Genomic DNA, 24046 nt, shown 5'->3' with positions numbered 1-24046 from the left:
GGCAGGCAGCAAGCTGATGTCAGGCTTCGTGAGCCGCGCAGGGAACGAGACAAAGTTCATGGTCACAGATGCAGGCTCGGACTGGAGCTTTCAGAGGCAGAAGGCAAGAAAAGCTTGATGACAGAATCAGGGCCTACTTGCCTGGACTGTAAAATGGCATAAGTGAACCATATAAAGGCGGTGGCCTTTCGTACTTAGGAATGGAATATCCGGCCCATTCATGGCGGATCAACAGAGGACATGTTAACGGTGGACGCACATGTATTTGCGTCTTCATAACTGGAACTGGAGGGAACATACATGTACTTGTAACATGCACATAGAACCGTTGGGGTCCAAGATAGGGGACATAACTGACCAGAAAAATCCATATTTCCACAGTGTAGGTCCCTCTGTTCGTTCAATGATGTCCGCATCGAGCAGATCCTGTAGCTCTTGTTCAACGGCATGTTGAAGATGGAAAGGAATCCGTCGGTGATGTTGCGCTATGGGAGCTACTGGTTCATGGATATGTAGTCGAATCTGACAGCGAGTCATCTTCCCCAGGCCAGTGAACAACTTCGGAAATTGCAGTGTCACATCAAGTTCATCATCCACGCGGTACAGGATGTCCACCAGGCGTAGTCGTTCCGCAATTAGAAGACTCAGGAGGCAGTCAGCTTCCGGCCCTTCGATGACGTGAATGTGCGCGGGAATGGTCCGATCTCTGTATGTAAGCTGCGTTGAGAACTTCCCCAGGCATGGGAGTGGCTTTCTCGACATCCATGTATATACTTTCACATGGGCAGGGCGCAGTGATGGACGAGGCTTGATTCGCTGGTATTCTGCTACTTGCATTTAGTTCAGGGAAGCTCCGCTGTCCATGCCGAACTTCGTTTGGTGTTTTCCTACTTGTATGCTGAGCCGGGGATATCTTTTGAGTCGGTCAGGATCCGCTACCATGCAGACATACTCGTCACTGTCTTGCGAGATGGGCGATAGTGACCTGGAGTCTTGGGATGACGTGTGCCGTGGTCTGTAGCTCTTGCATGATTGACAGCTAGAGGGGGAGGAGCCCGTTGAAGAGTCCCGGCGATCCTGTACTGCTTTGGCTTGATGTCTCGTGCCAGCCGATCGAGATGTCCTTTCATGATCTCTCGGTGTGCTTCTCCTGTGATTTCCGCACACATTTTCAAAGTGATTCTCCCCTCCGCACTTACGGCACTCCTGACCCATGGCGGGACACCCATCGGTGTGAGGAAAGCCATAGCCACAGCGGTAGCACTTGAGATGCCGATCTCTCCGTCTGTTGTTGCGACTGGAGGTGCGACGTCTCTGACGCGCTGGCTGTTGTTCCCTCTTGGCTCTTGAGGACCTGTGTTTTGCCGGGGAGTGTCTACGTCCGTTGTGAGATTGAATTCTGAAAGCTTGCTCGCGCTTCTCACCTCTCCCTGCTTCCATTTTTTTGGCATGTTCTTCCACTTGGTCATGCACACACGTCATCTCTTCGATCTCATCGAGGGAGTAACTCTTCTTCAGCAATTTCCTCCTCAGCGATTCGGATTGACACCCTTCAATGACCCTCAGGCGAAGGGCATCCTCTGTCGAGAAAGAATCAAATTTGCAGTAGCGTGCCAAGCGTCTGAGGCGGGTGATAAATGTGCACATGGGCTCATCTTTTTCATGAGTAGCAAGATTAAAAGTGTACCTCTCATAATCGATATTCCGTTTGTGAAGGAATTTTCTGTTGAGCGCCGCACACACATTGGCGTACGATGCCGCATCAGCAGTCGGTAGTTCCTTTATTATTTGCCCAACGTCTTTGCCTATCAGGTTGCGTAATGCAATTAGCTGTTGACCAGGATCCGCCACCTGCGACCCTTTCATAAAATCTTCAAAGTCCTCGAGCCATTCTTTCCACCGGAGACCCATGCCTCCGCCTGTTTCAAGGACCAACTGTTCAGGTGGGCGCAGGAACGACACACCGAGCATTCCCATCTGCCCAGTGGTGGATGACGTGGACCCAGACGGGCGGACCGGTGATGTCGACATGGCAGGGACCCAAGCCTGTAGTTAAGATTGGCGCGTTATCGTCACCTTGCAGCTTGCTGTCTGGTGAGCTCGCCACAACTTGATTCCTCCAATGCCTGTTTATTTTCTCTTTTCGCCTTCCTTCGGCGTTATTGCAGTTACCCACTGCTATTCCGCTTCGTCTTATTGAATTCGCCAATGCTTGTTGCCTTCCATTCTCTTTTCATTTAGCGTTGCCAATGCTTGATGATTTCTTGGACTTCCAGTTGCATGCGGCAATGCTTATTGCTAAGTCCCAGCTTCTGCCTGACCTAAATATGGCCGCCGGGGAGGCATCACAGGGGATTGGTGCAGGCGCCTGACTTAAAGATGGCCGCCTCACTCGCACACGCCCCTCAAGGCCCGATCTCCACACGCGGGCTACAACTCTCCAGTCAGTCCAGAATGGCTCCACACGTGTCACTATCAGGAAGGCACTCACCACGAGTCTTCCAGTTCAGGCAGCACATGACTGGGATGGGCACCCAGATCGTTATCTCTTCCACCGGAGCACTGGACTCCCACGCAGTGGCTCCTCCAAAGGGGGGGCACCTCAGACGACCCTCCACTCGTCAGCCACTTCGGCACAGGCAGCATGCGACAGGGGTGGGCTCCCAGATCATCGTCGTCGCGTCTCTCTACGCGCGGGACCACCACGCAGAGTCTCACCCAGAGGGAGGGGGCACCTCGGCTGCTCTCATGCAGTCCGGCTTCGCCACTTCAGCTTCGGGTCTTGCGTATGCCGCCACAGCAGGCAGCACTTCATAAGCGACCAGGGTGGACACCCGCGTCGCGGCCCTCACACTCGGACGCGATCGGGGTAGGCTCCCGACTCGCGACTGAACCTCCAACCTGAGCGCTCCAAGCACGCAGCTCTTCCAGGCAGCTGCTCACACCAGGCATGCACCACGTGCTTCGTGGCCACCCTTGTCGCCAGTTGTAGTGTCAGCGGAGGTACGACGCAGACACGTGTGGAGGTTCAAGGTATCTTTATTCCCTGCGACTTACTTCGCCGCTTGCCTACTTCTAACTGCCCTCCTTTGGCGGGCATCTCCCTGACCCCTCCTTGGTCCCGCCCCGTCCACGCCTCCCTGTCCGAGGCGGTCCTAGCGCTCTCTGACTCGGCGCCACATTACAGTTGGTTCTTACCCAGTACAGGAAGTTGGATCCTCTATGAAACAGGAGGTCGGGTTCTCCACAATAGGATATGTGAAGTTCCCAGGATTTTCCGAATTTTATGAGTGCCTAAGAAAAATTTAAATTATGGATCAAGCATTTAGTAAATGCAATGGGTTAGATCAGAGCCAGCCTTCGCCACCTGAGGAGCCTCCAGCTCATACATAATGACTAAGGTTTCTATATCGACATGCTTGTTTTTGAACCAATGGCATAAGTATACTAGAACGAATGTGTATCTACAGTTCCCCAAGGAGGTAACCTTTGACTTAGCAAAAAAGCAATATTTAAAACATTGCATACAAAGAAGAGCACTAGGTTGGCACAGTTTAATAGCTTTAATGAATGGGAGTCAAACACTAGACAGCTGTAAAATGTGCAAAGCAAGTGAGAGGAATGGTATGTAATACATTTAAACGGGAATCATCATTTACATCACATGCCATTACAACGACGTTGTTTCAATGACCGCGTTGTTTCATCGCAAACCATTAAAACGCAAGTCGTTACAACGACTTGCTGTAGGGGGCAGAAGGTGTTTGATTTAAAATCCAACACTTTCCCTACTGTTGCACAGACTGGAGCTGGAATAGTAAATTATACTATTCCAACATCCAGCGCCCCCTGCAGCAAGTCGTTGTAACGACTTGCTTTCTAATGGTATGCGATGAAACAATGCAGTTGTTGTAACTACTGCATTGTAATGGCATGCAATGTATTACATACATTGTAACGTGACCTATTGAATTTGAACAGGCGTTACAGGAATTCAGACAGGTCTAAAGGATACAGAAGAGTAAGGAATACTGATGTAAGGATGCTTTAAAGGAGAGTAAGGCGTTTGTGGCACAACCCTTAGCCCTGTAGGAGGAAGAGGTGGATCCGATAATAAAGGGACGTATGGACAGAAGGCCCCTTGTAGCAGTGCAGTTAAGGAAAGTGGAAAAAGAAAAGATAAGGTGGTAGATGAGAAGAAGAAGAAACAGGTTAGAAAGAAAGCCCAGAGACCATGCCAAAAGAAAGTCATCTCACAAAACAGAAGCTTGGAGGAAATTAGCTCACCACCAAAGTGGGGATGAATCAACCTTTGTTTGCCAGTAAGAAAAGGGAATGACCAGAGTAACATGTGAGATAGAGGATTTGGGATATAAGGCATATAAGGATGCAGTTATGTTTGCCCAACAATATTCCACTGACGGAAGACTTGAGAAAACCATGGGAGTCTGATTTGGCCAAGGATCTTGAAGAATTAGGAAGAGGAGGATGGGATCTGGTAGAGGCTAGAGCATAGATAGAGGAGCTGTATCCACAAATACGGGAATGGCAGGAGCAGGCATATGCATGGAGATGGGAGGTAGAGAAAGAGAAAAGGCAACAAAGGGAAGCTAGATTGAAGATGAAAAATCAGATGCAGGTTACAGGGCAAGGGACTGTCACTACCTCCTCACCATTGCTAGAGGTAAAAAAAATCTGTAACCACTTTTAATACCTCAGTACTCTCAGTTCTCTCTAGTACCAGGAAGGGTGCCCCATCAGGCCAACCGCACATCACTACCCTTACCAGTACCCTTAAGAAGGGACATCCTTGTTCAATGAGGGAAGTCCCAGGTGCAAATGTTAAGGAATTTCAATATATCTATACCCCTTGCACAAAAATGGACTTGTAAGCTTTTTACTAAAGATTTTACATAGTTATGAGAAAACCCTGATGCATGGTATTCAAAGGTAGAACAGGTATTGAAGCTAGGCGAGTTAACTTGGAAGGACTTGGATACTATGTTTTCTATAATAATACCTTCCGATTTGTGGGCTAAGGTTAAAGGCGATCAAAAGGTACAATGGCCACAGAAAGAGCCAGAAAGAAATGATGATGGTTCCCTGACTAATAATACTCTGGAATTGCCAAAAAAAGGTTCTTGAATGCCTTGATAAATTGATACCGCAAAAATGCAATGATTGGAGTAATATATATCTGCTAGCACAGAAAGCAGTCCATTGCCATTACGAGCAGTTAAGAAATGGTTTTAAAGTCCACAGTGGGATGGACAAAGATAACACCAGTTCTGCTCCAGCCCTAGAGAATGCTCTTGTTCATGGTCTGCAGTCATCTGTTAAGAAACATTTACAGTCATTCCTTGATGGTCAGTAGAGCCGCTTGATAAAATATTGTCCAACATGCAACATTGTTTTGAGTTCCAACAACAACAGGGAGACCAGTAGGAGAAGCAACGAAAAGACACTAAAACATGGTCATCAATTACAGCCATTTAATTCCACAAATAGGGGACAGGGAAGGGATTTTGTGGGAACCCTCAAAACCAAAGAGGAGGAGGTTTTTGGGGAAGAGGGCTGCACAGGGAGGGACCTCAACAATTTGATGAAGGGTGTCGTATTTGCGGTGCTATGAATCATTGAAGAATGAATGCACCAAAAATACAAAGAATTCTGAGGCTACTACGAATCCCCCCTGTTGGACTTGGCCCTGCTTGCAGGGTCACCCTGGAACTTTTTTGCCTTCCCCCTAGTTTTTTCCTAACATGAAATTGGTGGTTTATAATAAAACACAATAAATATGTATGTACGCAGGTTTATTTACACTGTTTAGAAATGTCACTTTTAACAGTCGCCATTTTGGTGTGCTTTGTGCCTGCCTGCCTGAGGTGGGTTGGTGGTCTAGTTCTCAAAATGACAGGGTGCTCTACACCTCCCCCAAAACCAGTTGGGACCGGTTTCCCAGAGAGCCTTCCAGAAGCTTCTGGCCTTTTCAGTAGGTGGGGTGAGGGGCGTATATATAGAGGAGCTGTGACTCCATGTGGGGAGTGCTAGACTGTGCGTGACTTTGATTGAGAGGGGACACTCTGCCAGGAGGTACCGCCTCAAGGGCCTGTGTGCTGGCCCCTGTGCCCATCTGTAACCCTCTGCTGTCCACAGGGCCAGTGAGAGCCCTTTGCTGGAGTGAAGACCACCATGCCAGAGGAGTGCCACATTACGGGGGTTGACTGTTCCTAGGAACTGCTGTCCTGTCTTGATGAGTGCCCACTGCCTGCTGATCTTGCCCAGGATTGCCTGTCTGCTCCCCTGCCCTAGCGCCTCGTGAGCGCTATCATTTGGTTGCCTGCACTCCAAGGAGGTGAGGAGCGTGGGCGCTACCTTCTCGTGTGGGACACTGGAACTGTGAGCCATCAAGCGCCTCATGAGCGCTGCCTCCAGCACCTGCCCAGAAGAGAAAGGAGCTGGATCCTGCAGCATGGTGCTGCCAGGGAAACCTGCTTATTGTAAAAATATAGCGGAAGCCTACCCCGCTTTATGCATATTATAGTAGCTGGAGCCTACCCCGCATGTGGCAGCCCTTCGCGGGTGCCCACCCCGCATAATTGCACTGCTTAATAAGAAACCCCGTGGGTTGCCCAGAAGAGTGGTTGCCCACCCTGCGTTGCCGCTGCGAAATCACCGCTGCGACCCGGGAGAGGAGCGCAGAAGAGGCGAAGACGGAAGACAGGCACATGCGCCTCGCAGGGGGGCGGGGCCTGCCGGATCGGAGCCTCGTGGGCTTCCCATTGACGTCCCGGGAGTGGGCCTGGGTGAAGTCAGAAGAGGCACCAGTAACGTAGACATTCAAGCGGGAGCCTGCCCCGCCTTCTGGAGTCCAGCGGCTGTTCCCGGAGACGAAGACCGGAGGAAGCCGCCTAGAAAGGTCGCAGGGGACGGTCAAGGCACATACCGGTGCCTGTCCCCTGCTGGAAGGAGTCCCGGTGAGTGGGGCCTTTGGAGGAGTTGTGGGTGGAGAGGGCAACGGGGCACATTGTTGGTCCCCCCCCCCCGTTGGTCCTTCTAAGAGGACCCTTGGGGTCGTGCTGGTTTTCCCAGCTGCCCCTCCGGATAGCGTGCAGCTGTGCCGAGTGGGCAATTGTTGAATCAGTAGCCGGAGTGGGGCTCCGATCACTCCGTTGTGGCTGTGCTCTGTTGGGGGCATTTTCGGACAATCAGAGCCCCACAGAGGGGCTCCAATGAGGCAGTGACTGTGTTTGGTCGTCACCCGGCTGCCTCGACAGAAAGCCGGCAGCTGCAACGTACTGGGGCCATTGTACTCCTCAGGAGAAGAGAAAGAGGAGTGAGAGACACTCCTGCCCTGCCCTATCGCTTTGCGCCCTTTTGCTATCGCTGCCCTTGCAGCCAGCCCTGACTTTACGGCACATAGGGCATTTGAGCCAGTTGGAAGGGGGCCAGTTTCAGTGTGTTGTGCCCCCGATTGGGGCGCACTGTGTTTATGTTAACGAGGCCCATTGCCTCATGTGATTTATTGCATACTATGGTTGCGTGCTACTTATGCCTAACCTAAGGGGATTTATGACTAGTGATGATGCCGCTATGCTCACAGGTGCATGCCTAATGCTAATGGTTTCTTTTCCCCTAATGCCTACATGGTTGGTGTTCTGCATAAGGTGCTATGTCACATGCATATGTTTAGGCCGATTTATGCAAATGCGATTCACGCTCATGGTGTAGGCCCCATCTGAATAGGGTTATGCCTAATGTCTTTTTCGGCCTAATGGGGGGCTCATGTTTTCAGGCTACTGCGATGATGCTTTATTCTTATGCCTGGTGCATTTATGCTAATGCAGATGTTTATGCCTATTGTGTAACACTGCTGTTATGAGGAGTGCATTTATACATGCCTAATGTGTTCTAGGTTCACCTTTATGCTAATATGAGGATGCTAAGTTCATGATCTTGCCAGAAGTCACTGGCTATCACCCATTTATTACTACTGGACTTTCATTTATCCTTGGTACTGTTGTGATGATTCGGGCAGCGGCCCGATTGGCCCTGCCTTGTAAATAGTCCCCTGTGAATTGCTACCCGGTGCCAGCTGGCACGGTGGATATGTACCTGTGTTTGCATTCTAATGTGTTTTTATAATACACAATTTATTTTCATGCAACCTGGAGTGAAGTCTCTTTTGTAGTGTGCCTAGTGTGTTGCCTGGGAGTGTGTGCTGGCCAGATGCTTTACACATTGCTTCCGAGTTTGGCCTACCCGCTCGCGCCAGGCTACCCCGTTTCTAACATTGGTGTTCAGCGGTGGGATTGGACTTGTGTTTGCGCAGTATCACAGCGACAACTGGTTGCACTACAAACTCTGCACTTAGAGTAATCACAGATTTGGAGATTATTTTTCCTGAGTTTGTTTCGCCCTGAAAGTGTCATTTTGAAATGCGAACTCCTGTGGCAGCTCTTGCACTGTGTCTTAGTGTCTTGCCAAAATGGAATCTGCCTTTGATTTTGACAATCTGTTTATGTACAGTGTGTTGGAGTTGAGGGGGTTCTGTGAGGAGAGAGACATAGTAGTAAGTGGGTCAGACACCAAGCCAGACCTTCAGGGATTCCTGATTAAATGGCAAGAGGATGAATGGGACCGTGAGCACTATGAGGCAGAGAGGGCCCTGACCGCATGCCGAGAGGGTGGCCCTAAGGATCCTGGAAAGGAGGTAGAAAGGGACAGGGCGGGGACACCAGTAGCTACTGAGGACACCGTAGATAGGGAGTCCCGTGCTGGGTCCAGTCCCAGGGGCAGTGCCCCATCCCTTTCCCTGTCCCCAGAAGAGCGGGTGGATAGGAGGGAAGAAAGGGAACATCAGCTGGCTTTGGCGAAGCTCCGGTTAGAGCACGCCAAGGAGATAGCGCAGCTGAGGGTTGAAGAAAAAAGGTTAGAGACCAAAAAGGTCCTAGTGCAGGAAAGGATGGCGGAGGCAGAGAGGGCCTTCGCCAGGGAGAAACTAGCTCTAAAGGGTAGGTTGTCCCCTGAGAGTGGTTTCTGTAGTCTGGATTCACCAGAGAGGGTGGGATCCAGTGGTGGCAGCGAGAGTACATCCAGTGCAGGAAGTACCACTCCCAGATCTCAGTATAAGATGCCTGATACCCAGGAAGAGGGGTACGGGTTGAAATTTAGGGGCAGCAAGAAACAGAACCCTGTCCTTGACTCCCACCTGGAACCTGCTTACGCCTCCATAAAGAGGAATTATTTTGACCAAAGAAAACAGCAAGTCTCACATCAAATGCTGGCCCAAGATATCTATGCTGAGGACTATTGCAAAACATAGGGGTGTCCCGGAGGGGAACTAGGAGTGGTGGCACCTATGTTACCAGTAGATCAGCGAGATCCTTATGTTCAAGCAGAAGTTGATGGTTGTGAGATTAAGTTCCTTGTAGATACTGGTGCCACTACTCCGCATTGTCAGCTAATGATGGTCTCCACTTACCCATCTCAGGGAAAATGAACATCTCTGTGGGAATTTTAAACAAAACTATAAAAAACCCTATCATTAAGCCTGTCAAGTTAACTTTTGGTCTCACAACAGATAAGCATTCCTTTGTGGTTTCTGATTAAAGCATTTTCAATTTGTTGGGTATTGATTTGCTAAAGAGAATACATGTTGTTATTAAATGTACACCAGATGGTGTTTTTTTAAATGTAGTGACAATTATCCATTTATCTCTCAATTGTGTGTTCAACACACTAAACCCAATTGTGATCTTTTGGACTGTTTAACTGATATGCGAAATAATTAACAGCTGTTTAGGATGTTAACAAATCTGATGTGTCAAAAGTATTAAATGTTGAACCCAACCATGTTGTCTTAAGAGAGAATGCTGTATTGGCTTGATTTCCACAATATCACATGTCACAAGAAAGATAATTAAGTCTGCAGGCAATAACATCTGCCTTGATTGAGTAGGTAGTGCTAGTAGAGACAAAGGGGAGTGTATGTAACTCCCCTATTCTTCCGATATGCAAACAAACTAAGGACCCCTCAAGACCTGATCAATGGCGTCTGGTACAGGACCTGCGTCAGATTATCAAGATAGTACAGCACAGATTTCCTGTAGTGCCAAACCCTACCACCATTCTTACTACTATACTTCCCTCAGCAACATACTTTTCTGTCAGGCTTGACAAATGCATTCTTCTCCATCCCGCTGCACCCCGATAGCCAGTACTTATTCTTATTTGTGTTCCAGCAACACAGTTTTTGAGGATGAGATTGCCACGGGGTATACTGTATCACCTTCAGTCTATCCTCAGATTCTAAAGGCAGATCTATATCAACATGAATGAATGAAATTATATTTATATAGCGCGTAGCTACCCGGAGGCCTCCTAACGCTTGTGGAAACGGAGAGCATAGAAGAGGGAGAATTACTGAAATGCTGATAGAAAGAGGTGGGTCTTGAGATGTTTACAGAAGAGTGAGATGTTGGGTTCACTACGGAGCGTGAGTGGGAGGGTGTTCCAAAGGTTAGAGGCATTCAAAGTGAAGGAACGTCCGCCCCACCTGGCTCTTTGGACTTTAGGCGGCGCGGTAAGGAAAGTAGCACTAGAACGAAGCGTCCTGGAAGGTTGATAGGGTACAACCAAAGATTGGAGAATTTGGGAGCCATATTTCCAGAAGGCTTTGTGTGCTAAGCACATGGCTTTGAACTGGATCCTGGCGCGGATGGGCAGCCAGTGTTGGTTTATTAAGGCAGGCTTAGCGGATTGTCGTCGGGGAATCTGTGTTAGCTGACGCGCAGCGCAGTTTTGAATCACCTGCAGTTTATTCAGGGTGGACTGAGGAGCGCCCAAGTAAAGTGCGTTCCCATAGTCCAAACGGGACAGAATCAAGCCTTGGACCATGATTCTCCTAGCTTGGAGAGGGAGTAGGGGAAGGATTTTCCTGAGCATACGTAACAGTCCGAAGCAAATGGCTGAAAGCTTCATGGTCTGATAATTAAAACAGAGGGAGTTGTCAAGCCATATGCCCAGACTTTTAATTTGTTGCTTGGGGGTTGGCATAGGTCCCATACATGGTGGCCAGATGAAGGAAGAAGATGGCGAAGGGGACTTTCCTAGGAACATTAGTTCAGATTTTTCCCCATTTAATTTGAGGTGAGAGTGGCGCATCCAATGGGAAACTGCCTCTAAGCAGAGGCCCAGGACGTCAGATGAGCCCTCAGGGTGGTTGAGTGCCACCACCAGTTGGGTGTCGTCTGCGTAGGTGACTATTTTAATGCCGAAGGGCAGCACTATCTCAGCTAGTGGGGCCATGTAGGAATTAAAGAGGGTCGGGCTTAGTGAGGATCCCTAAGGGACCCCGCAGTCAAGATGCCACTGCTTGGACATGGCTGACCCCTCAAATACCTGGTAGAAGCGATCCTCTAGAAAGGACTCAATCCAGGTCAGTGCTGTCTTTGCTATCCCCATGTCAGATAGCCGTTCAAGAAAAATGTTATGGTTGACAGTGTCGAAGGCGGCACTAAGGTCAAGTAAAATAATGGCTGCAGAGCCGCCCTGATCTAGAAGTCTTCTGGCTTCTTCCGTGACAGCAAGCAAGGCTGTCTCGGTACCTAACTGGGGACGGAAACCTGTTTGGAAGACGTGTAGTAACTTATTGGTTTCAAGGTAATTGACTAGTGTAGAATTAATATGGCGTTCAATCAGTTTGCTCAGCCATGGGAGGAGAGAGATGGGGCGATAGTTGGCCAGGTTGGAACGGTCCAGATTTGTTTTATTTAGAAGAGCTCTGACCTGGGCACATTTCCAGGCCTGGGGAACTCTACCAGAGGTAATGGAGGAGTTAAGTATGTCCATGATAACTGGGCCTACCGTGTGCTGGACCAGGGAAAGTTGTTGGGGGGGGCAGGGTCCGTAGGGGAACCAGAAGTAACCCTGGTGATGAGAGTGTCCAAAACTTTTGCGTCTAGCAGGGGGAAATCTTCTAAAGAATTCGTCATTCTGGTTCTGGAGCTAGAATCAGAGGAATCAGACACATAAGGAGAGAATGACTGACGAATTAGTTGGATTTTCTGATGGAAGTATTCGGCTAGCTTGTTGCAGTGGTGGGAGGCATCCTCCATTTTGGAAGGTTCCTGGGGAAGGGCACAGAGGGATTTAGCTATTCTGAAAATTTCTTTGGGGCAGCAGCGGCGGCATTGATCTTGTCCTCGTAAAAGTGTAATTGGGTTGACTTGATCTCAGCTTTGTAGGACCTTAAAGCTTCTTTGTATTCGGATTTCCTATCCTCCTTGTAGTTTTGTCTCCATCTTCTCTCTAGTCGTCTGCATGATTGTTTGATTTTCCTTAGGCTAGGAGTGTACCATGGTGCCGATTTCTCCCTAAATTGCTTGAGGGTCGGTACCTTAGGCAGGAGCGAATCCAGCGAGTTACAGATCCATACATTGAAGTTAGTATTTGCCAGATCAGGATTGGGGTCGTGGGGGGGTATGTTGGTGGCCAGTGTAGTGGACCAGGTGCTGGCGGAGAACTTTGCCCATCTTCTCTCCAGTGTGATTGTCGGTTGCCAAACGGGATTAGGGGGCGCAGTCTCCCAAGTCATGGGAACTAGGAAGTGGTCAGTCCAAGGAAGTCGAATAGGTGCGGCTACTGATAGTTTCTGTGCGTTACTAAAGACGGGATCAAGGAGGTGGCCTTTGTCATGGGTAGGAAAAAGACCTTTTTGGATGATTTGTAGAGCAGAGAGGCAGGTAGAAAGCTCTATAGCGGAGAGATTAGAGGGGTCATCTAAGTGGATGTTAAGGTCACCTAGCAAAGTGAAATTGGCGAGGTTTACAGCTCGTTCGGCCACAAATGACGGAAGGAACTTAAGGAATTGGCCTATGGGTCCAGGAGGTCGGTATATTAGAAGACCCAAAAAGGTACAGGTGGGGGAGATTTCCAGAGCAAACTGCATACTTTCGCAGTCGGGAAGACCCTCTGAAGATGAACGACAGCTAATATGCTTTTTATAAATTGGCTAATCCTCCGCCTCTGGAGGTCATACGGTCAGCTCTACATATAAGATAACCGGGAGGAAGGGTCTGGACGATATCTGGCTCAGAGTTGATGTGTAGCCAGGTTTCCGTTAGGAATAGAACGTCAGGCTGACGGTCTTCTAATAAAAGGTAGAGTTCCGTAGAATGTCTGGGGAGGGAGCGACAATTCAATAAGAGCAGCGTTAGAGGTGGGGTTGGTGTGTGGGGGTTTTTGAGGTTGGGTAGCAGTGTGAAGTGACAGACAGGGCAATCAGAGGACTCTTTAATAGGATTTATGGAGTGTGCGCACTGCGCAGGGATGGAGCCCCTTAGGGATTTAAGAAAGTGGCTGCTGTAACGGATAGAGGCGCAAAAACCAGCAGGGGTTTTGGCCCCAGGTCCCAGCCGGTCATGGATGGGCGCAGACGGGTTTGCCTTTGGCGCGCCTTTGGCGCGCCGCCGGCGCATCCGCTGCACGACTGAAAATGCATCCGTTTAAGTGGGGAGTCAGCGTGAGAGCGAGAGCGCTGATTGGCTGACTGGCTAACCCGGAAATGACCTGCTTAGGAGATGCCTCCGACCAGCCCTCCTCTCAACGGCACAAGCCGAGTCGGACCGGGCCTTAAGGAGCACTCCAAGGAAGCAGCAGGTTAGTGTGCAAATGAGCAAGACAGTTTTTTAAAAATAGCAGCGAGATGGGTGTAGCGAACAATTAAAATAAGAGCAGCACTAATAGTATTGTTTCTATATTAAAACAATAAAGTTCTCAGCAGTTGATCACCAGCTAGCGGCATAACCTCTTAGATTCAGGCTCTGCGCGCGTCCGCTGCGCGACTGGAAATGCATCCGTTTAAGTGGGGAGTCAGCATGAGAGCGAGAGCGCTGATTGGCTGACTGGCTAACATACTCTGGAACCTGGGGTTGCATAGATACAATATGTAGAAGACCTCTTAATTGTAGCTGACATGGAAGAATAGTGTAAGTGGGCCACTATAAACTTGCTTAATTTTTTTGCATTCCATGGTCACAAGGCATCCCCAAAGAAATTGCAGTCCTATAGAAAATATGTGTCTTATTTAGGCCACCTGATTTCTAAAGGAGAGAGGAAAATATCACCAGAACACAATAATGCTGCACCAGTCTGTCCCAACAACACAGCACGAAGTATGTTCATTTTTAGGTATTGCAGACAATGGACCCCAAACGTTTACCTTATTTTCAAACCCTTACAAGATTTGACACACAAGGATGTTACAGACCCTATCCCCTGGACTCAGACACACAGAGTTTCCAAACCATTAAAAAGGCCCTTTGAGAGTCTCCAGCAATAGGGATCCCTGATTACGCCAAAAAGTTTCACCTCTTTACACATGAGCGGGAAGACTGTGTCGCTGCTGTTCTTACACAAGAGCACAGGGGCCTGAAGAGACCTTGTGCATATCTGTCTGCGAAACTAGATCCAGTGGCCAGAGCTCTTCCCATATGTCTGAGGGCGGCAGCGGTTTCAGTTGAACAAAGTGAGAGCTTGGTTTTAGGAAACACATTGAATGTGTTTGTTCCCCATTCCATTGACATGTTGTTGAACAAAACTCACACCCAACACTTAACCAATGCTAGGCTAGTGAGATATGAATTGATTTTGTTATCAGTGGATATTATCACCTTGCATCGTTGCACCTCTTTAAATCCAGCTATGTTTGTGTCTCTGCCAAAAAAGACCAAATGGCAGAATTGCATTTTAGTGACAGAAAAGCAGTACCAAAGGCAGAATTGATATGTTCGATAAAGCCCTTAGCGAAAGGGATGCAGACTTATGGATTGATAGATCTTTTTTTAAAAATAATCTTTATTAAGCATTTTTAACTTTCTATAATAACCAAAAACCCAACTCTCCCAGCCCCCCACAATCCCCCTGGTCAGGGAAGAATTTCATCAGATCGTACATACCCATGTTAATATACCAACTGGAAAGAAGATGGGATAAGTCCCACAGTAATAAAGCACTATTGGTAAGCAATAAACCATTCTTTAAGGTGCAACGTGCAAAATAAATATGATGACGGTGCTGACCATAATGATAATTGACTGAGTTAGAACCGTCAGTGGTGAAGCACCTATGTAAACAACCAACCATTATTGTTCAAAATACATTGTACAAAATAAATAGAAGAGTAAAGCTCACAATATTAAATATTTAACAATCTTCAGACTTTGTGCCTTCCTCTACCCTAGACTTCCATGACAGGGAAACAGCTCATATACACTATACCTTAAAGAATGCAAAAAATAATATCAGTCCATAATTTTAAGTGCGAGGTGCAGATAAAGAAAGGAGAGCTAAAGCAATCCCTCCTATAAATTCAAGCCCCCTCAAATTTCTAATCTGGATAGAGGCGCCCATATTAGCATTCCTTTTTTCTTTGTTTTATCCCCCTTTCTGATATAAATTGCCTTCTCCAAACTGGAAATAGCTAGTAAGCGGGCCATCCAATGTTGAAGCTGAGGGGGTTGTGGATCTAACCGTGCTGTAGCTAACACTAGTCTAAAAACTGTCATAGCGACCATCATAAAATAATCTATCTCCGGGGTTAGCTTTTCATCTATTACCCCTAGTAAGATTAACTTTGGACTCAATACAACATTGATATCAAGTTTGATATGAAAGAAATTTTGTATTTCATTTTTAAAGGAATTCAAAGATGGACATGTTGCAAACATATGAACAATGTCGGCACCAAACGTGGAGCAGCGCGGGCATTTTGTGCCTTGCCCCGAGCTCCACTTTGCAATTCTTGCAGGTGTATAATAAAGCATAAAACAAGTTTTAAAAAACTGCACTTGAAAACTGGCCGACAGTAACACTTTTTGGGATAAGTTGAGGGCTTTCACAAATTCATTATCAGTAATCAGCAACTTATCCTGCCATTTCTTGCACTGTTTGTCGAGATCATCTTTCAAATCACAATTCAACCTCGGATAAATTGACCCAATGCGAAATGTGAACTCTGCTATTAGGCGATCCACCAGATCATTCTTATCAAAGCCGCTTGGGACCCCCACTTTCCGCTGAAGATAATCTCTTACTTGCAGGTACTTAAAAACCCTTTATTGTTCATACCGAATTTTGTTTTTAACTCGTCAAACGAGACAAGTCCCGCCGGGGAGAAAAAAACACCCAATTTATCTATACCTACCCCAGACCATACCTACATATAGCCGTCATTGAAAATTTCAGGTAGGTTTGGGTTATTTAACATCGGGGTATAAAAATTCAATCTCCCCAAACCCAGCGTCTTCCGTATTGCTGACCAAGCCTTCTCCGTGCCCAGAAGGCATTTGAATGTGACTTTTTTTATGGTAGCTGTATTCAACTTGGCTTAGCAAACAACCCCATGCCTCTTCCCCAAGCAATAGTTCATATATGTAAGGTGTAGTGTTGGGTGCTACCGCTTGTGGTGATTCCCTCAGTAATATATGACTATATTGCAAAATTGAAGCCCAGTAGTACAATCTAAGGTTTGGGAGAGCCCACCCGCCCTTTCTCTTGGAAGTGAGAGATACTTCAACGCTCTCCTTGGCTTAGAGTAGGCCCATAAAAATCTAGTGAATAAAGCATCGAAAATTTCAAAACATTCCCTGGAGAATTCTAATGGAATTGCTCCGAAAAAGTACAAGATTTTGGGGAAAGAGATCATTTTTTATCAAATTGCAGCAGCCTATCATAGTGAGGTGTAAATTATTTAGTCTAGCCAAACCTTTCTTAGTTTCATCTGCCAAAGGATCTAAATTAATTTTGACGATTGATTCAACTTTCGAGGATATATAAACACCCAAATATAATGCTTTATCCACCACTCTATTATCCGCCAGTGCAATCTTTTCATTGATTAAAAGCTGTGTCTTATCCTTATTTAGCAAGAAACCAGACATACCCCCAAAGACAGCGGCTTCTGAGTCTATTGCCTTAATAGCAACCATCGGATTACAGGTTAAGACTGCCACATCGTCTGCATAAGCCAAGATCTTAGTCTCATGGCCAGTGACGGAAGAACTCCCGAGGACCCAGGAAGCAGAAGAGCACAACAGGAAAGCCAACAGCATCACGAGCGAACAAAGATGAAAACCGGAGGTCGAGCACGGAGTCAGGTACGCTGGGAAATGCTGAATGTGGTGGGTGGCCTGGCAGGATCCGAACTTGAACACGAAGCGCGTTACCAGCGTGGATTCCGACCTTAAATATCCCTCAAGCGCTGCCCCCGCCAGCTGACAGGGAACGGCGGGCGGGGCTCTCTGCTCCATGTTCAAGCGCCGTCAAGGGCGGTGTGTACCAAGGAGCCTGACAGTGTCCGGGTGAATATGTACTTTCTTTTGTTATGGATCAAGTCTTTCTTGCATGGTTTGTAGGATTAGCTCAGTACTGTTGGAGGAGCAGATTTATGTTTCGGTGCTGAAGTTTTCGGAACCAAAGCAGTCTTGTCTTTCTGTACCGATGGTTTAGGAGCCGAAGAGGTGCTGTCTTGGCATGGAGTCGGAAGGCTTCACCTGTGCTTTTGGTGTCGAACCGCAGGGCGGGGTGATCAAAGCGAAGTCTTGGTGCCTACAAAGGCTGGACGGTAGTGATGGCCCAGAAGAAGCCTTTTGTTTAATAGAAGTAGGTTTTTGTGTGGCAAAGGGGTTTGGGTACCCATGGCACTATCACCAGGGAGAAGGTCATGGAACTCCAGATCGATTTCAAGTTCGGAGTTAGAGTCTTCAATGGACAAAGCCTCTTCTTCGGTGGCCAACTCTTCCACGTCTGTTGTTGTTCAATATCTTCTTGTCGAAAATATCGGATGAGTCTTCTGTGTTCTGCCTTTGCATTTCTCTACGTCGAGCCCAATGGTCCTGCAAGGTCTTTTTAGATCGAAACGACCTACAGACGTCACAGTCTTCTTCTTTGTGCTCCGGAGATAAGCACAAATTGCAAACTTTGTGAAGGTTGATGCGGGGGTACGTGGAGCGGCCTAAGCGGAATTAAAACGGAGTCCGTTCTTTCAGCTTGTTACGTCAATGGAGTTGGTGTCAAGTAGAAGGTAACCCAGACAAATAGGCCTGAATGCCGCAGTTGGGGTGTTTCGACCCAATGGGTGAAGTATTTCAAACCGATACACGAGGAATGGAAAACGAGTTTGAAACAATACCGAAAAAGGTAAAGTGGATTGAGCGCTGAAAAGATCCTGAAAAACTGTCTCGAACCAGAGCGCCGAAAAACTTGAGCGAACCAGATGGTTGAAAGAAAACAATCTAACAATGGAGTCGATGACCATGTGCACTATTACAAAGAGGAGGAGTCACCTTACCTCGTGACTTGAAAGACTTCTTCGAAGAAAAACAACCTGCAGACATCCGGACCCAACACTAGATGGCGGGAGTATGAAAAGCATGTGTATCTACAGCACAAATGCCTCGAACTTTAAATTACCCACAGAAGAGACTAGAGCAGTTTATGCCATCAATACATTTTTCGAACAATTGTGGAGATTAGGTGAATATCACAATTGTCAGCCCAAGCAGCAAAATTAATAGCTCTTTCTTGAGCATGTGAATTGAGTGAAGATTTTAAAGTAAACATTTATACTGACAGCCAGAACGCCTTCGGGGTGGTGCAAAATTTTGGCAGACTGTGGGAAGAAAGAGTTTTTGACCTCCAGTGGTGCATAAATAAAGCATGGTACCTCCTCAATGCTCTTGCATTACCTAATGCCCTAGCAATAGTAAAGTGTGCCACCCATAGGAAAGGGACTGATGCTGTAATAAGGGTAATAATTTTGCTGATCAGACAGCAAAATTATTGCTTTCATGGAAACAAGTACTATGTGTAGTGCTAGAGTCACTCCTATGTATTGAAACTAGTGATGACCTTTGCTACCATTATTTTAATTGACGTTTGGTGTTTTACTTTACTCTACCCTGAATGTATGACATCATTTCCCTGCATGTGCACGTTTCCCTTGAAGATTATTTTTGTGTCTTCTTGTAACTGCGGAGGGGGAGAGCTTTCACAGAGTAGAACAGCCTTGCAAGGCCATCTTGAATTCTGACTCTGTCAGCTAGCTTGAGCTTTTGAGCTCAGTCAGGCCCCCAGATTACTCAAGTTGTTTAGGTTATTCACATTCAAGGTTGTTTTGTTGATTGAACTGCCGGAGACTTTCATAAGCTTTGTTAAGATAAAGGCTGGAAAACATGTGAGAGTGCAGAAGGAATGTGAGAACTCTTTTGCCTTTGAAATGCTTGCATGGAAAGTGGCCAATTCCAGTACGTTTCCTTGGCGCAGAAGAGGACCTCTCGGAACCTTCTAGTGTGTTTTCAGATTATAAAGCTGGGTTTGTTGACATAGAAACTGGGATTTTGGAGTCTGTATGGGGACGGACGTGTCTACTTCGGCCGAACCCAGTTTGTTGATGCTCTTAACCCCGGCTATAAATTCCCCAGTCTGGGGTGGGCTAAGATGCAGTGTTTGCAACCGGTGAGGTGTTTTTTGTGTATTGACTTTGTGATGTGTGAGTGAGTCTGTGTGCACATCCAAGTCTTCAGTGGTTGTAATCATCTGATCCATTTAGTGTATACATCATTCTGATTTCTTTGAGTGGACGTCCATCATATTATCTGCTTGCATTTCACTTTATTCCATGCATATAACAGTTCCATTTGCCTACTTATAAGTGTGATATTATTGCTTACACACACACACACACACACACACACACACACACACACACACACACACACACACACACACACACACACACACACACACACACACACACACACACACACACACACACACACACACACACACACACACACACACACACACACACACACACACACACACACACACACACACACACACACACACACACACACACACACACACACACACACATATATATATATGTATATCTACACATACACACTTTAATGTTGTTCAGTTGACATCTGGGAAAGCCTTTCTGTTAGAGAGTGTTGCATAAATCAAACCCCATGCCTTATTCTGTAAACAGTGTTTTGATGTGTCTCCTTCTATAAAAGTGAAATCCCTTTCCTGGTGGAGTGTTGTTTTTATTGCTTCATCGTGTTTGAGCCTCCGTGTGGGAGGACAGTATTTTCTATCATTTGGGAGGGTGGAGCAATATACCATGTATGTGACCCATTCTGAACAGACATTGCCATCAGATTGTAATTCAAATGAGAAACCCGGTTTGGTGCAACAAAGTGCAACTGAGGAAAAAATAGCAGAATGGAAGAAGGAGGGAACTGAGATTGATGGGATTTTGGTAGGGCCAAATGGAATGTTTAGGTTGCCTGATGCCATGGTGTACAATTTGACTCTGATCATTCATGGCCCTGCGCATTTGGGAGGTGATGACATGTGCATGTATTTTTCACAGTATTGGTATAACAGGAACTTTCGTAAAGAAAATGCAGAGGCCATCTGTAAAAACTGTGTTACACGTGGACTGATCAATTGCGGCAAAGGAACTCCTACTTTGTCAAGACCCTTCTCAGCTTCCAAAGTACCCTTTGAACATTTGCAAATGGATGTTAACTTCTGTGACTTATATTTAAGCTAATGTTTTTGTTATAGCGCATGAAAGATTCTTTGGGAAGGAAATAGCATGTTACCCCATCCATTCAACTTCAGCATTGTGGACAGTGTACCTAACCTCCATAGTTAATTACACCTTTGAAAACCACCCCACTTTAAGGAGATACACAGACAATTTGGTTTTGCTTACCCAGGACCCTATTTGCATAGTTGGGTGTATCAGGGTAAAGGTTAGCCCGGGTGTGACAATAACACATATTGTGATACATTTCATTTTAGAGGAGAATGTAACGTTTACAGGATTTTCCCATGGGCAAATAACAGCGACTAAGAAAGCTGGTTATTATGCTGCTATTGTGATATAATAAATATGACTGGTATTGCATTAAGTTTAAATTGTTCAAGGACACTGAAGTATAAACCGATTCTGTCATTGTATAACAAGAGTGATCCGCAGATTGTTGGATGCAGTACCTGCTACTCTATAATTCGTATTCTCACTAGGCCCATTTATGCCGACCCTGGATTCTTTTTCCTTTCAAACAGAACATATTCTAATATATATAATGGTACTCAAGATGTAGCATTGGGAATGGTTCTGTCCTTTGGAATACCCTGTACTGATATTCACCCTCACATCAGATGGTATAAGAGAACATTTATTGCAGAATTTTTCTGATGGAGTGATAGATCTTGAAATAAACAATTACAGAAATGGGAAACCCTTTGATTCAATAATGGCATCCATATTCACACTTGGGGAGGGGGTGTGTGGGGGTGGCAGGAGCAAGATAGCGGGAGCTAGAGAATATTTTTGGTGCAAACTCCAGATCCTGTCCCACTCCACCACTGCTGCATTAAAGAACATTACCCTGGAATCAGAAAACATGCACACATATTCACAACAGAACTGGTATGCAATGGATTTCATTCTGGCCCAGGAAGGAGGTTTGTGCGCGATCATTAAAGATAAGTGCATAATGGGGATTTGTAATGAGGAAAGAAATATCACCGCACAAACAGAAGAAATAAATAAACTCAAGGGTCTAGAAAGTGGAAACTAGAATTGGAGCCTTTTCTTTGGCAGTTGGGGTTGGTTAATAAAGGGCCTCATAGTGATAGCAGTGGCACTAATGTTATGCTGCATTTTGATTCAAATACTCCCATCTTGCATTTCAACTAGCATCTATAAGGCTCAGGTAACAAACAGCAAATTTATTGCATCCCAAGCAAAATTAGAACAACCCGAATTTATTCAAAGGATGAAAATACAAATAGAGTGAATGCCCGAGGTGATAGGTCATTCGGAAGGGGAGACTGAGGAAGCCACTTTACTTTCATGTTGAAGCCATTTTTCTGTTTGCTTTGCTCATTTGAATTAAGAATGTGTATTCTCATGTTTTTTCCATCATGCTGGGGTTCATGGAGAGTGTTAGTTGAAATGAAATGAAAATTACTTTTATTTGACTTCGTTCAAATCATAAAAGAGCGGCACAACTGCTAATGCACATAACATTCAACAGAAACTATACCAATTTGTTGGTTGGTTTAACTCTCATTATAATAAAAACCAATTAAAACAATATACAATTGATTCATACGGTCTTGTTGGTGGCCAGCCATGCTGAAAAAGACATACTTATTGTGGGGTTATGCTAAGGCTATGCACGGCCAGGCTAGATACATGATCTATCAAAATGGCCCTAGGACAATTAGCAAATATAGTTAATAGTATTCGTTTCATTAACAAAAATATATCGTTCTAAAGGACTGGGTCTTTGTGATTATATTTCCTTTACGAAGTCTTTTAAGTTGAATTTAGTGATCTAGGATAGGTGCGGATACAGTTGATGATTTCCTGTTATTTCTCCGAAGTAAAATGATTGTGCTGTAAACAAATGGACTGAGGCGTGTTTAATTGCGCTTTATCTCCTATCGTGCCCGACCAGTTCAAGTTGTCTATCGCTCTTTTCTAGTTCATTTGCCGCTAAGCCCAGAAACTTTATTGCCTTACATGCCAGTTGCACTGTTGAGCCTCCTAAGCATTTTATTACGGCGGATCTACAAGTCCTTATTTGTTCTCTTTTCAGTGTTGGCCGTAGGAGTACGTTCCGTATAAATAGTGCTGGACAAATGCATAGTAGATGGAGCAATGAGTCTTCTCCTTGTCCACAAAGGCGGCAATCCATTGAGGGCCAGGTCCGTTTCCATTTTGGGATAAGTTCTTTCAATGGATAAACTCCCAATCTCCATAAAATCTGTTTCTGCTTTTTGCGATTTGCAAAATGTTCTGACAGGTATGGTTGAGGATTTAGCGTTTTATATGTTGGCAACATCATCCATGCATTAGTTTTTGAGGTTAAAGAGGCTAGGGGCCATATGTAGATAGGTAAATACCGGTCGGTAATGGCCGAAAATCGGTAATTTTCCCGTTACCGACCGGTATTTAGCCCTTTCTAATGTAGGAGGCATGTTTTAAGGATTTGGTAATTTACCGAATCGGTATTTTAAGAAAATCGGTAAAATACTGAATCGGTAAATTACCGAATCCTTAAATCCTATGCAGGGAGCACTCAAGTGAGTGCATTTTCGGTTTAAGGATTCGTTATTTACCACCAACTACAAGTTGATGGTAAATACCGAATAACTTTTCAAAAGCAATTTTGTGCTTTTTTAAAAGTGCCATGGGGCAGACATACATGCCCTTAGGGCATGTATGTGCGCCACATGTGCACACATGCACAATTCAGGGGTGCAACAGGGTGTCAATGTGACACCCTGCCACCCTTGAATATGCTCCCCCTATTACCGATTCGGTATTTACCGAATCAGTAATAGTGAATGGCTTCTCATTCATTCCTATGGGCCTCCAGGCCCATAGGAATGAATGGGAAGGTATGCCTTATTACCGATTCGGTAAATACCCAATCGGTACTAACGAATATTACAGAATCGGTAAAATTTACCGATTTTTTACCTACATTCTATTTACCGATTCTTAAATACCAATCTGTAAAATTCGGTATTTAGGAATCGGTAAATAGAAATTACCTACATATGGCCCTTTGTCTTTTTCCTGAGATTGTTGCTTAATGGTTTTATTAACTATTTGTTTAAACTGTATAGGATGATATTGTGTGCCAAGCTTCCTCTAGTTTTAAAGCTGCAATAGATTGCTTCAAGAATGGGTAAACTAAGTTACACATTCTGGATTGCCTTTTACCCTCCAGTCAGCAGTAATGTGCCAGAGATTCTTCATCCGCTGCCCTCATTCTCCAATAGTATCTAGCAAGAGCCCCTTGTCTTGTCGGGATCTGTTTTTTAAGCCCGAATTCCAATCTAATCAGGGCTTATGGAATGTGGCACAAAATCGAAAATAGATTTTTAAAGAGGCTAATTTGGGCGGTATTTAAGAGTGTTGAGTCCTTTGGCGTTCCGGTCCATA

The sequence above is a fragment of the Triturus cristatus genome, chromosome 3_1 (genome assembly GCF_964204655.1).
Source record: "Triturus cristatus chromosome 3_1, aTriCri1.1, whole genome shotgun sequence".
In the NCBI taxonomy this organism is placed as follows: Eukaryota; Metazoa; Chordata; class Amphibia; order Caudata; family Salamandridae; genus Triturus; species Triturus cristatus.
This window is presented reverse-complemented; position numbering follows the sequence as displayed.